We start from the raw sequence: 12,474 nt of genomic DNA on the forward strand, positions 1-12,474 counted from the left end.
CTGCATCCAGTAAAACATAGAGATTGGCCTGCTTTAAAGTTTGACCATGTCCTTCATGGGTGTCTGTCAATATGATACTTCCCTGCTGCAAAGTTTACATTCGAAACGCCAGAACAACTAGGCCCAGAGCACAAAGATGCAGTCAGGTTGAAATAACGAGATACTGAAGAGCAATTTTGTATTTCAGAGTGGGAAAAGGAAGTATGACCCCGACGTGATTTGAACACGCAACCTTCTGATCTGGAGTCAGACGCGCTACCATTGCGCCTTGAGGTCCTTGTGGCAATCCACCTGGTGTGTCTGATGACAGAATAAAGGTAGGAGACGTGCATGGACCTGCAGAGCCTCATTGCTTCTTTAAGTAGACTGGCTAGGATAGCTTCCTTCTGTGCATCAGTACACGCTGCAGCCAAACCCTTCCCATGAAGTCTTGATGTTTATGAATTGAATGGCAAGTTTTGAAAAACTAAAGCAAGCGAGAAGAATTGCTTGCAGTTTATTGGATTTTTTGGACGTCAGCAGACGAGACCTGCGAGAGGTAAACAGAAGTCCATAGTTGGTCACGCTGAATTTTTGAGCCAAAATGCACCGTCCCTGGGTGGGCTTGAACCACCAACCTTTCGGTTAACAGCCGAATGCGCTAACCGATTGCGCCACAGAGACTCATGCAGTTCTTACACAGGGGCCTGATTGGTGTGCTGTTTGCTTATGCTTCCCAGGCAACCTGAAAATATTTCTAAAATAGCTCTATTTCCCACAGCAAATCAGGGTATCAAGCACTTCCCTACCTCCCCTAATCCACTAACACAGGGGATTTAGTAGAGGACAGAGCCCATCAACAGTGCACCAAATGTCCTCTGTGTAGGCATAACTTGCTATGAGGAGAAAGCCACAGTTGCGCACTTGTGTTAAAAGGGGACAGTAGGCTGAACCCAGAGAACACGGGAGAAATGACTCAGGTTTACTGAGTGGAACACTCTGTGTCTTTGTGCCAAAAACAGCAGCGTCTTTTGCTTCTTTAGGTAGACTGGCTAGGATAACTTCCTTCGAATGCTGCAGCCAAACCCTTCCCATGAAGTCTTGATGTTTATGAATTGAATGGCAAGTTTTGAAAAACTAAAGCAAGCGAGAAGAATTGCTTAGAGTTTATTGGATTTTTTGGACGTCAGCAGACGAGACCTGCGAGAGGTAAACAGAAGTTCATAGTTGGTCATGCTGAATTTTTGAGCCAAAATGCATCGTCACTGGGTGGGCTTGAACCACCAACCTTTCGGTTAACAGCCAAACGCGCTAACCGATTGCGCCACAGAGACTCATGCAGTGCTTACACTGGGGCCTTATTGGTGTGATGTTTGCTTATGCTTCCCAGGCAACCTGAAAATATTTCTAAAATAGCTCTATTTCCCACACCAAATCAGGGTATCAAGCACTTCCCTACCTCCCCTAATCCACAAACACAGGGGATTTAGTAGAGGACAGAGCCCATCAACAGTGCACCAAATGTCCTCTGTGTAGGCATAACTTGCTATGAGGAGAAAGCCACAGTTGAGCACTTGTGTTAAAAGGGGACAGTAGGCTGAACCCAGAGAACACGGGAGAAATGACTCAGGTTTACTGAGTGGAACACTCTGTGTCTTTGTGCCAAAAACAGCAGCGTCTTTTCGGTTAACAGCCGAACGCGCTAACCAATTGCGCCACAGAGACTCACTGGCATGTGTATTCTGCCTTTGGCCTGATTGCATTGCTATTTTTTTCTGATTGGCAGAAAACCTGAACTTTTTTCTGAAAAAGGCATGCCTCTCTTAGCACTGCAGTGCATTAGACTGCTCCCTTGCTTCCCTGAGTCCCCAAATACACAACCACCTTGGGCACAATAGAAGACACATTCCAGCAGATTTAGTAAGAGTGCACCAAGGTTTCTATATGTAGGTACCTTGCTGAGAAGCAAGACCTGCAGTTGCATTCTTCTGTTAAAAGAGGGCAGCAGAGTGCACCAAGAGAACTTGGGGGAAGTAGCTTATGTTAACTACTTGCCATGATCTTTATAGATCCCTCTGTTTGACTGGGTGAATTCTAATTTCTGGGGTAGAGTAAGCAATTTTTGGATCTAGATGCTGTGCGCAACAGGAATGCTATATACTGCACTGTACTGCTACTGAAAAGTTACCAATTTTACAGGATGTTCAGGTAAGCTTTGTTTCAGAAAACAACTTGCTAGAGGCCCTAGGACAGATTACTGGGACAAAGGAAGAGGGTTTGGGGATTAGCACATCTCCCATGAAAGGTACAGTCACGCCCGAGACAACTCTGAGTGCCTCCTCAAATTCTAAGAAATGCGAACTGGGGTCCTACGCCTTTTATTGCCAGTGGATCTTTGTGTTTCAGACAAATGTGCACGCCTCCCAGAGCCCCATGCAATGCACTTAGGGAAATGGGGGAAGGTGCTGTGCAACCCTCTCGCTGACAATGTCTCTCTTGTCTATAATGTATCTATGAGAGAGAGAGAAATAGGCAATGCGAGAGAGAAAAAGTAAAATGGAAATGTGTCTACTGAGACCAGTATAAGGGGAAATCCTCACAATCCAGGACCGACAGTTGATTGGGAGGGCGCTTACAGGTTTCCGACACCAGACCGGTACCTGAACTCACAAACCCAAACTGCAAAGTGATGCCCATTGCCACTAGACTGCCGACCCCCTTTCGGGGCCCCAGCATATATCCTTTAGTCACACCTAGAGTTCCCAGGACAGTGCAGCATTCAGCGATTACACGAAAATATTGACAGCGCTAGGAGGCCATGCAAATGGCAGAGGTATGCTTTACAAAGCCCACGTAGCGTGCACAAAACAGCACATCAGTCAGGCCCACTTGAAGAGATGGTAAAGAGGAAATACTTCTGCTGCATCCAGTAAAACATAGAGATTGGCCTGCTTTAAAGGTTGACCATGTCCTTCATGGGTGTCTGTCAATATGATACTTCCCTGCTGCAAAGCTTACATTCGAAACGCCAGAACAACTAGGCCCAGAGCACAAAGATGCAGTCAGGTTGAAATAACGAGATACTGAAGAGCAATTTTGTATTTCAGAGTGGGAAAAGGAAGTATGACCCCGACGTGATTTGAACACGAAACCTTCTGAACTGGAGTCGGACGCGCTACCATTGCGCCACGAGGTCCTTGTGGCAATCCACCTGGTGTGTCTGATGACAGAATAAAGGTAGGAGACGTACATGCACCTGCAGAGCCTCATTGCTTCTTTAAGTAGACTGGCTAGGATAGCTTCCTTCTGTGCATCAGTACACGCTGCAGCCAAACCCTTCCCATGAAGTCTTGATGTTTATGAATTGAATGGCAAGTTTTGAAAAACTAAAGCAAGCGAGAAGAATTGCTTGCAGTTTATTGGATTTTTTGGACGTCAGCAGACGAGACCTGCGAGAGGTAAACAGAAGTTCATAGTTGGTCATGCTGAATTTTTGAGCCAAAATGCATCGTCCCTGGGTGGGCTTGAACCACCAACCTTTCAGTTAACAGCCGAACGCACTAACCGATTGCGCCACAGAGACTCATGCATTGCTTACACTGGGGCCTGATTGGTGTGCTGTTTGCTTATGCTTCCCAGGCAACCTGAAAATATTTCTAAAATAGCTCTATTTCCCACAGCAAATCAGGGTATCAAGCACTTCCCTACCTCCCCTAATCCACAAACACAGGGGATTTAGTAGAGGACAGAGCCCATCAACAGTGCACCAAATGTCCTCTGTGTAGGCATAACTTGCTATGAGGAGAAAGCCACAGTTGCGCACTTGTGTTAAAAGGGGACAGTAGGCTGAACCCAGAGAACACGGGAGAAATGACTCAGGTTTACTGAGTGGAACACTCTGTGTCTTTGTGCCAAAAACAGCAGCGTCTTTTCGGTTAACAGCCGAACGCGCTAACCAATTGTGCCACAGAGACTCACTGGCATGTGTGTTCTGCCTTTGGCCTGATTGCATTGCTATTTTTTTCTGATTGGCAGAAAACCTGAACTTTTTTCTGAAAAAGGCATGCCTCTCTTAGCACTGCAGTGCATTAGACTGCTCCCTTGCTTCCCTGAGTCCCCAAATACACAACCACCTTGGGCACAATAGAAGACACATTCCAGCAGATTTAGCAAGAGTGCACCAAGGTTTCTATATGTAGGTACCTTGCTGAGAAGCAAGACCTGCAGTTGCATTCTTCTGTTAAAAGAGGGCAGCAGAGTGCACCAAGAGAACTTGGGGGAAGTAGCTTATGTTAACTACTTGCCATGATCTTTATAGATCCCTCTGTTTGACTGGGTGAATTCTAATTTCTGGGGTAGAGTAAGCAATTTTTGGATCTAGATGCTGTGCGCAATAGGAATGCTATATACTGCACTGTACTGCTACTGAAAAGTTACCAATTTTACAGGATGTTCAGGTAAGCTTTGTTTCAGAAAACAACTTGCTAGAGGCCCTAGGACAGATTACTGGGACAAAGGAAGAGGGTTTGGGGATTAGCACATCTCCTATGAAAGGTACAGTCACGCCCGAGACAACTCTGAGTGCCTCCTCAAATTCTAAGAAATGCGAACTGGGGTCCTACGCCTTTTATTGCCAGTGGATCTTTGTGTTTCAGACAAATGTGCACGCCTCCCAGAGCCCCATGCAATGCACTTAGGGAAATGGGGGAAGGTGCTGTGAAGCCCTCTCGCTGACAATGTCTCTCTTGTCTATAATGTAACTATGAGAGAGAGAGAAATAGGCAATGCGAGAGTGAAAAAGTAAAATGGAAATGTGTCTACTGAGACCAGTATAAGGGGAAATCCTCACAATCCAGGACCGACAGTTGATTGGGAGGGCGCTTACAGGTTTCCGACACCAGACCGGTACCTGAACTCACAAAACCAAACTGCAAAGTGATGCCCATTGCCACTAGACTGCCGACCCCCTTTCGGGGCCCCAACATATATCCTTTAGTCACACCTAGAGTTCCCAGGACAGTGCAGCATTCAGCGATTACACGAAAATATTGACAGCGCTAGGAGGCCATGCAAATGGCAGAGGTATGCTTTACAAAGCCCACGTAGCGTGCACAAAACAGCACATCAGTCAGGCCCACTTGAAGAGATGGTAAAGAGGAAATACTTCTGCTGCATCCAGTAAAACATAGAGATTGGCCTGCTTTAAAGGTTGACCATGTCCTTCATGGGTGTCTGTCAATATGATACTTCCCTGCTGCAAAGCTTACATTCGAAACGCCAGAACAACTAGGCCAGAGCACAAAGATGCAGTCAGGTTGAAATAACGAGATACTGAAGAGCAATTTTGTATTTCAGAGTGGGAAAAGGAAGTATGACCCCGACGTGATTTGAACACACAACCTTCTGATCTGGAGTAAGACACGCTACCATTGCGCCACGAGGTCCTTGTGGCAATCCACCTGGTGTGTCTGATGACAGAATAAAGGTAGGAGACGTACATGCACCTGCAGAGCCTCATTGCTTCTTTAAGTAGACTGGCTAGGATAGCTTCCTTCTGTGCATCAGTACACGCTGCAGCCAAACCCTTCCCATGAAGTCTTGATGTTTATGAATTGAATGGCAAGTTTTGAAAAACTAAAGCAAGCGAGAATAATTGCTTACAGTTTATTGGATTTTTTGGACGTCAGCAGACGAGACCTGCGAGAGGTAAACAGAAGTTCATAGTTGGTCATGCTGAATTTTTGAGCCAAAATGCATCGTCCCTGGGTGGGCTTGAACCACCAACCTTTCGGTTAACAGCCGAACGCGCTAACCGATTGCGCCACAGAGACTCATGCAGTGCTTACACTGGGGCCTGATTGGTGTGCTGTTTGCTTATGCTTCCCAGGCAACCTGAAAATATTTCTAAAATAGCTCTATTTCCCACAGCAAATCAGGGTATCAAGCACTTCCCTACCTCCCCTAATCCACAAACACAGGGGATTTAGTAGAGGACAGAGCCCATCAACAGTGCACCAAATGTCCTCTGTGTAGGCATAACTTGCTATGAGGAGAAAGCCACAGTTGCGCACTTGTGTTAAAAGGGGACAGTAGGCTGAACCCAGAGAACACGGGAGAAATGACTCAGGTTTACTGAGTGGAACACTCTGTGTCTTTGTGCCAAAAACAGCAGCGTCTTTTCGGTTAACAGCCGAACGCGCTAACCAATTGTGCCACAGAGACTCACTGGCATGTGTGTTCTGCCTTTGGCCTGATTGCATTGCTATTTTTTTCTGATTGGCAGAAAACCTGAACTTTTTTCTGAAAAAGGCATGCCTCTCTTAGCACTGCAGTGCATTAGACTGCTCCCTTGCTTCCCTGAGTCCCTAAATACACAACCACCTTGGGCACAATAGAAGACACATTCCAGCAGATTTAGCAAGAGTGCACCAAGGTTTCTATATGTAGGTACCTTGCTGAGAAGCAAGACCTGCAGTTGCATTCTTCTGTTAAAAGAGGGCAGCAGAGTGCACCAAGAGAACTTGGGGGAAGTAGCTTATGTTAACTACTTGCCATGATCTTTATAGATCCCTCTGTTTGACTGGGTGAATTCTAATTTCTGGGGTAGAGTAAGCAATTTTTGGATCTAGATGCTGTGCGCAATAGGAATGCTATATACTGCACTGTACTGCTACTGAAAAGTTACCAATTTTACAGGATGTTCAGGTAAGCTTTGTTTCAGAAAACAACTTGCTAGAGGCCCTAGGACAGATTACTGGGACAAAGGAAGAGGGTTTGGGGATTAGCACATCTCCTATGAAAGGTACAGTCACGCCCGAGACAACTCTGAGTGCCTCCTCAAATTCTAAGAAATGCGAACTGGGGTCCTACGCCTTTTATTGCCAGTGGATCTTTGTGTTTCAGACAAATGTGCACGCCTCCCAGAGCCCCATGCAATGCACTTAGGGAAATGGGGGAAGGTGCTGTGCAACCCTCTCGCTGACAACGTCTCTCTTGTCTATAATGTATCTATGAGAGAGAGAGAAATAGGCAATGCGAGAGTGAAAAAGTAAAATGGAAATGTGTCTACTGAGACCAGTATAAGGGGAAATCCTCACAATCCAGGACCGACAGTTGATTGGGAGGGCGCTTACAGGTTTCCGACACCAGACCGGTACCTGAACTCACAAACCCAAACTACAAAGTGATGGGCATTGCCACTAGACTGCCGACCCCCTTTCGGGGCCCCAGCATATATCCTTTAGTCACACCTAGAGTTCCCAGGACAGTGCAGCATTCAGCGATTACACGAAAATATTGACAGCGCTAGGAGGCCATGCAAATGGCAGAGGTATGCTTTACAAAGCCCACGTAGCGTGCACAAAACAGCACATCAGTCAGGCCCACTTGAAGAGATGGTAAAGAGGAAATACTGTTGCTGCATCCAGTAAAACATAGAGATTGGCCTGCTTTAAAGTTTGACCATGTCCTTCATGGGTGTCTGTCAATATGATACTTCCCTGCTGCAAAGCTTACATTCGAAACGCCAGAACAACTAGGCCCAGAGCACAAAGATGCAGTCAGGTTCAAATAACGAGATAATGAAGAGCAATTTTATATTTCAGAGTGGGAAAAGCAAATATGACCCCGACGTGATTTGAACACGCAACCTTCTGATCTGGAGTCAGACGCCCTACCATTGCGCCATGAGGTCCTTGCGGCAATCCACCTGGTGTGTCTGATGACAGAATAAAGGTAGGAGACGTACATGCACCTGGAGAGCCTCATTGCTTCTTTAAGTAGACTGGCTAGGATAGCTTCCTTCTGTGCATCAGTACACGCTGCAGCCAAACCCTTCCCATGAAGTCTTGATGTTTATGAATTGAATGGCAAGTTTTGAAAAACTAAAGCAAGCGAGAAGAATTGCTTACAGTTTATTGGATTTTTTGGACGTCAGCAGACGAGACCTGCGAGAGGTAAACAGAAGTTCATAGTTGGTCATGCTGAATTTTTGAGCCAAAATGCATCGTCCCTGGGTGGGCTTGAACCACCAACCTTTCGGTTAACAGCCGAACGCGCTAACCGATTGCGCCACAGAGACTCATGCAGTGCTTACACTGGGGCCTGATTGGTGTGCTGTTTGCTTATGCTTCCCAGGCAACCTGAAAATATTTCTAAAATAGCTCTATTTCCCACAGCAAATCAGGGTATCAAGCACTTCCCTACCTCCCCTAATCCACAAACACAGGGGATTTAGTAGAGGACAGAGCCCATCAACAGTGCACCAAATGTCCTCTGTGTAGGCATAACTTGCTATGAGGAGAAAGCCACAGTTGCGCACTTGTGTTAAAAGGGGACAGTAGGCTGAACCCAGAGAACACGGGAGAAATGACTCAGGTTTACTGAGTGGAACACTCTGTGTCTTTGTGCCAAAAACAGCAGCGTCTTTTCGGTTAACAGCCGAACGCGCTAACCAATTGTGCCACAGAGACTCACTGGCATGTGTGTTCTGCCTTTGGCCTGATTGCATTGCTATTTTATTCTGATTGGCAGAAAACCTGAACTTTTTTCTGAAAAAGGCATGCTTCTCTTAGCACTGCAGTGCATTAGACTGCTCCCTTGCTTCCCTGAGTCCCCAAATACACAACCACCTTGGGCACAATAGAAGACACATTCCAGCAGATTTAGCAAGAGTGCACCAAGGTTTCTATATGTAGGTACCTTGCTGAGAAGCAAGACCTGCAGTTGCATTCTTCTGTTAAAAGAGGGCAGCAGAGTGCACCAAGAGAACTTGGGGGAAGTAGCTTATGTTAACTACTTGCCATGATCTTTATAGATCCCTCTGTTTGACTGGGTGAATTCTAATTTCTGGGGTAGAGTAAGCAATTTTTGGATCTAGATGCTGTGCGCAACAGGAATGCTATATACTGCACTGTACTGCTACTGAAAAGTTACCAATTTTACAGGATGTTCAGGTAAGCTTTGTTTCAGAAAACAACTTGCTAGAGGCCCTAGGACAGATTACTGGGACAAAGGAAGAGGGTTTGGGGATTAGCACATCTCCTATGAAAGGTACAGTCACGCCCGAGACAACTCTGAGTGCCTCCTCAAATTCTAAGAAATGCGAACTAGGGTCCTACGCTTTTTATTGCCAGTGGATCTTTGTGTTTCAGACAAATGTGCACGCCTCCCAGAGCCCCATGCAATGCACTTAGGGAAATGGGGGAAGATGCTGTGCAACCCTCTCGCTGACAATGTCTCTCTTGTCTATAATGTATCTATGAGAGAGAGAGAAATAGGCAATGCGAGAGTGAAAAAGTAAAATGGAAATGTGTCTACTGAGACCAGTATAAGGGGAAATCCTCACAATCCAGGACCGACAGTTGATTGGGAGGGCGCTTACAGGTTTCCGACACCAGACCGGTACCTGAACTCACAAACCCAAACTGCAAAGTGATGCCCATTGCCACTAGACTGCCGACCCCCTTTCGGGGCCCCAGCATATATCCTTTAGTCACACCTAGAGTTCCCAGGACAGTGCAGCATTCAGCGATTACACGAAAATATTGACAGCGCTAGGAGGCCATGCAAATGGCAGAGGTATGCTTTACAAAGCCCACGTAGCGTGCACAAAACAGCACATCAGTCAGGCCCACTTGAAGAGATGGTAAAGAGGAAATACTTCTGCTGCATCCAGTAAAACATAGAGATTGGCCTGCTTTAAAGGTTGACCATGTCCTTCATGGGTGTCTGTCAATATGTTACTTCCCTGCTGCAAAGCTTACATTCGAAACGCCAGAACAACTAGGCCCAGAGCACAAAGATGCAGTCAGGTTGAAATAACTAGATACTGAAGAGCAATTTTATATTTCAGAGTGGGAAAAGCAAATATGCCCCCGACGTGATTTGAACACGAAACCTTCTGATCTGGAGTCAGAAGCGCTACCATTGCGCCACGAGGTCCTAGTGGCCTTCCACCTGGTGTGTCTGATGACAGAATAAAGGTAGGAGACGTACATGCACCTGCAGAGCCTCATTGCTTCTTTAAGTAGACTGGCTAGGATAGCTTCCTTCTGTGCATCAGTACACGCTGCAGCCAAACCCTTCCCATGAAGTCTTGATGTTTATGAATTGAATGGCAAGTTTTGAAAAACTAAAGCAAGCGAGAAGAATTGCTTGCAGTTTATTGGATTTTTTGGACGTCAGCAGACGAGACCTGCGAGAGGTAAACAGAAGTTCATAGTTGGTCATGCTGAATTTTTGAGCCAAAATGCATCGTCCCTGGGTGGGCTTGAACAACCAACCTTTCGGTTAACAGCCGAACGCGCTAACCGATTGCGCCACAGAGACTCATGCAGTGCCTACACTGGGGCCTGATTGGTGTGCTGTTTGCTTATGCTCCCCAGGCAACCTGAAAATATTTCTAAAATAGCTCTATTTCCCACAGCAAATCCGGGTATGAAGTACTTCCCTACCTCCCGTAATCCACAAACACAGGGGATTTAGTAGAGGACAGAGCCCATCAACAGTGCACCAAATGCCCTCTGTGTAGGCATAACTTGCTATGAGGAGAAAGCCACAGTTGCGCACTTGTGTTAAAAGGGGACAGTAGGCTGAACCCAGAGAACACGGGAGAAATGACTCAGGTTTACTGAGTGGAACACTCTGTGTCTTTGTGCCAAAAACAGCAGCGTCTTTTCGGTTAACAGCCGAACGCGCTAACCAATTGCGCCACAGGGACTCACTGGCATGTGTGTTCTGCCTTTGGCCTGATTGCATTGCTATTTTTTTCTGATTGGCAGAAAACCTGAACTTTTTTCTGAAAAAGGCATGCCTCTCTTAGCACTGCAGTGCATTAGACTGCTCCCTTGCTTCCCTGAGTCCCCAAATACACAACCACCTTGGGCACAATAGAAGACACATTCCAGCAGATTTAGCAAGAGTGCACCAAGGTTTCTATATGTAGGTACCTTGCTGAGAAGCAAGACCTGCAGTTGCATTCTTCTGTTAAAAGAGGGCAGCAGAGTGCACCAAGAGAACTTGGGGGAAGTAGCTTATGTTAACTACTTGCCATGCTCTTTATAGATCCCTCTGTTTGACTGGGTGAATTCTAATTTCTGGGGTAGAGTAAGCAATTTTTGGATCTAGATGCTGTGCGCAACAGGAATGCTATATACTGCACTGTACTGCTACTGAAAAGTTACCAATTTTACAGGATGTTCAGGTAAGCTTTGTTTCAGAAAACAACTTGCTAGAGGCACTAAGACAGATTACTGGGACAAAGGAAGAGGGTTTGGGGATTAGCACATCTCCTATGAAAGGTACAGTCACGCCCGAGACAACTCTGAGTGTCACCTCAAATTCTACGAAATGCAAACTAGGGACCTACGCTTTTTATTGCCAGTGGATCTTTGTGTTTCAGACAAATGTGCACGCCTCCCAGAGCCCCTTGCAATGCACTTAGGGAAATGGGGGAAGGTGCTGTGAAGCCCTCTCGCTGACAATGTCTCTCTTGTCTATAATGTATCTATGAGAGAGAGAGAAATAGGCAATGGGAGAGTGAAAAAGTAAAATGGAAATGTGTCTACTGAGACCAGTATAAGGGGAAATCCTCACAATCCAGGACCGACAGTTGATTGGGAGGGCGCTTACAGTTTTCTGACACCAGACCGGTACCTGAACTCACAAACCCAAACTGCAAAGTGATGGGCATTGCCACTAGACTGCCGACCCCCTTTCGGGGCCCCAGCATATATCGTTTAGTCACACCTAGAGTCCCAGGACAGTGCAGCATTCAACGATTACACGAAAATATTGACAGCGCTAGGAGGCCATGCAAATGGCAGAGGTATGCTTTACAAAGCCCACGTAGCGTGCACAAAACAGCACATCAGTCAGGCCCACTTGAAGAGATGGTAAAGAGGAAATACTTCTGCTGCATCCAGTAAAACATAGAGATTGGCCTGCTTTAAAGGTTGACCATGTCCTTCATGGGTGTCTGTCAATATGATACTTCCCTGCTGCAAAGTTTACATTCGAAACGCCAGAACAACTAGGCCCAGAGCACAAAGATGCAGTCAGGTTGAAATAACGAGATACTGAAGAGCAATTTTATATTTCAGAGTGGGAAAAGCAAATATGACCCCGACGTGATTTGAACACGAAACCTTCTGATCTGGAGTCAGACGCGCTACCATTGCGCCACGAGGTCCTTGTGGCAATCCACCTGGTGTGTCTGATGACAGAATAAAGGTAGGAGACGTACATGGACCTGCAGAGCCTCATTGCTTCTTTAAGTAGACTGGCTAGGATAGCTTCCTTCTGTGCATCAGTACACGCTGCAGCCAAACCCTTCCCATGAAGTCTTGATGTTTATGAATTGAATGGCAAGTTTTGAAAAACTAAAGCAAGCAAGAAGAATTGCTTGCAGTTTATTGGATTTTTTGGACGTCAGCAGACGAGACCTGCGAGAGGTAAACAGAAGTCCATAGTTGGTCACGCTTAATTTTTGAGCCA

The 12,474-nt window shown here is 46.2% G+C and overlaps 6 non-coding genes across 6 annotated transcripts; all 6 read right to left on the bottom strand.

Moving 5' to 3' along the window:
- Positions 1-589: 589 nt before the first annotated feature.
- On the bottom strand, positions 590-663 carry TRNAN-GUU (transfer RNA asparagine (anticodon GUU)). Its single transcript has one exon. It is a non-coding gene; the product is annotated as a tRNA-Asn (tRNA).
- Positions 664-5,736: 5,073 nt separating this feature from the next.
- TRNAN-GUU (transfer RNA asparagine (anticodon GUU)) lies at positions 5,737-5,810 on the bottom strand. Its single transcript has one exon. It is a non-coding gene; the product is annotated as a tRNA-Asn (tRNA).
- A 1,790-nt stretch (positions 5,811-7,600) lies between these two features.
- TRNAW-CCA (transfer RNA tryptophan (anticodon CCA)) lies at positions 7,601-7,672 on the bottom strand. The gene has a single exon. It is a non-coding gene; the product is annotated as a tRNA-Trp (tRNA).
- A 313-nt stretch (positions 7,673-7,985) lies between these two features.
- TRNAN-GUU (transfer RNA asparagine (anticodon GUU)) lies at positions 7,986-8,059 on the bottom strand. Its single transcript has one exon. It is a non-coding gene; the product is annotated as a tRNA-Asn (tRNA).
- A 1,790-nt stretch (positions 8,060-9,849) lies between these two features.
- TRNAW-CCA (transfer RNA tryptophan (anticodon CCA)) lies at positions 9,850-9,921 on the bottom strand. The gene has a single exon. It is a non-coding gene; the product is annotated as a tRNA-Trp (tRNA).
- Positions 9,922-12,097: 2,176 nt separating this feature from the next.
- Positions 12,098-12,169, bottom strand: TRNAW-CCA (transfer RNA tryptophan (anticodon CCA)). The gene has a single exon. It is a non-coding gene; the product is annotated as a tRNA-Trp (tRNA).
- Between the last annotated feature and the right edge of the window lie 305 nt (positions 12,170-12,474).

The sequence above is a fragment of the Ambystoma mexicanum genome, chromosome 11 (assembly GCF_040938575.1).
Source record: "Ambystoma mexicanum isolate Mex_15411 chromosome 11, UKY_AmexF1_1, whole genome shotgun sequence".
NCBI classification, from domain to species: Eukaryota; Metazoa; Chordata; class Amphibia; order Caudata; family Ambystomatidae; genus Ambystoma; species Ambystoma mexicanum.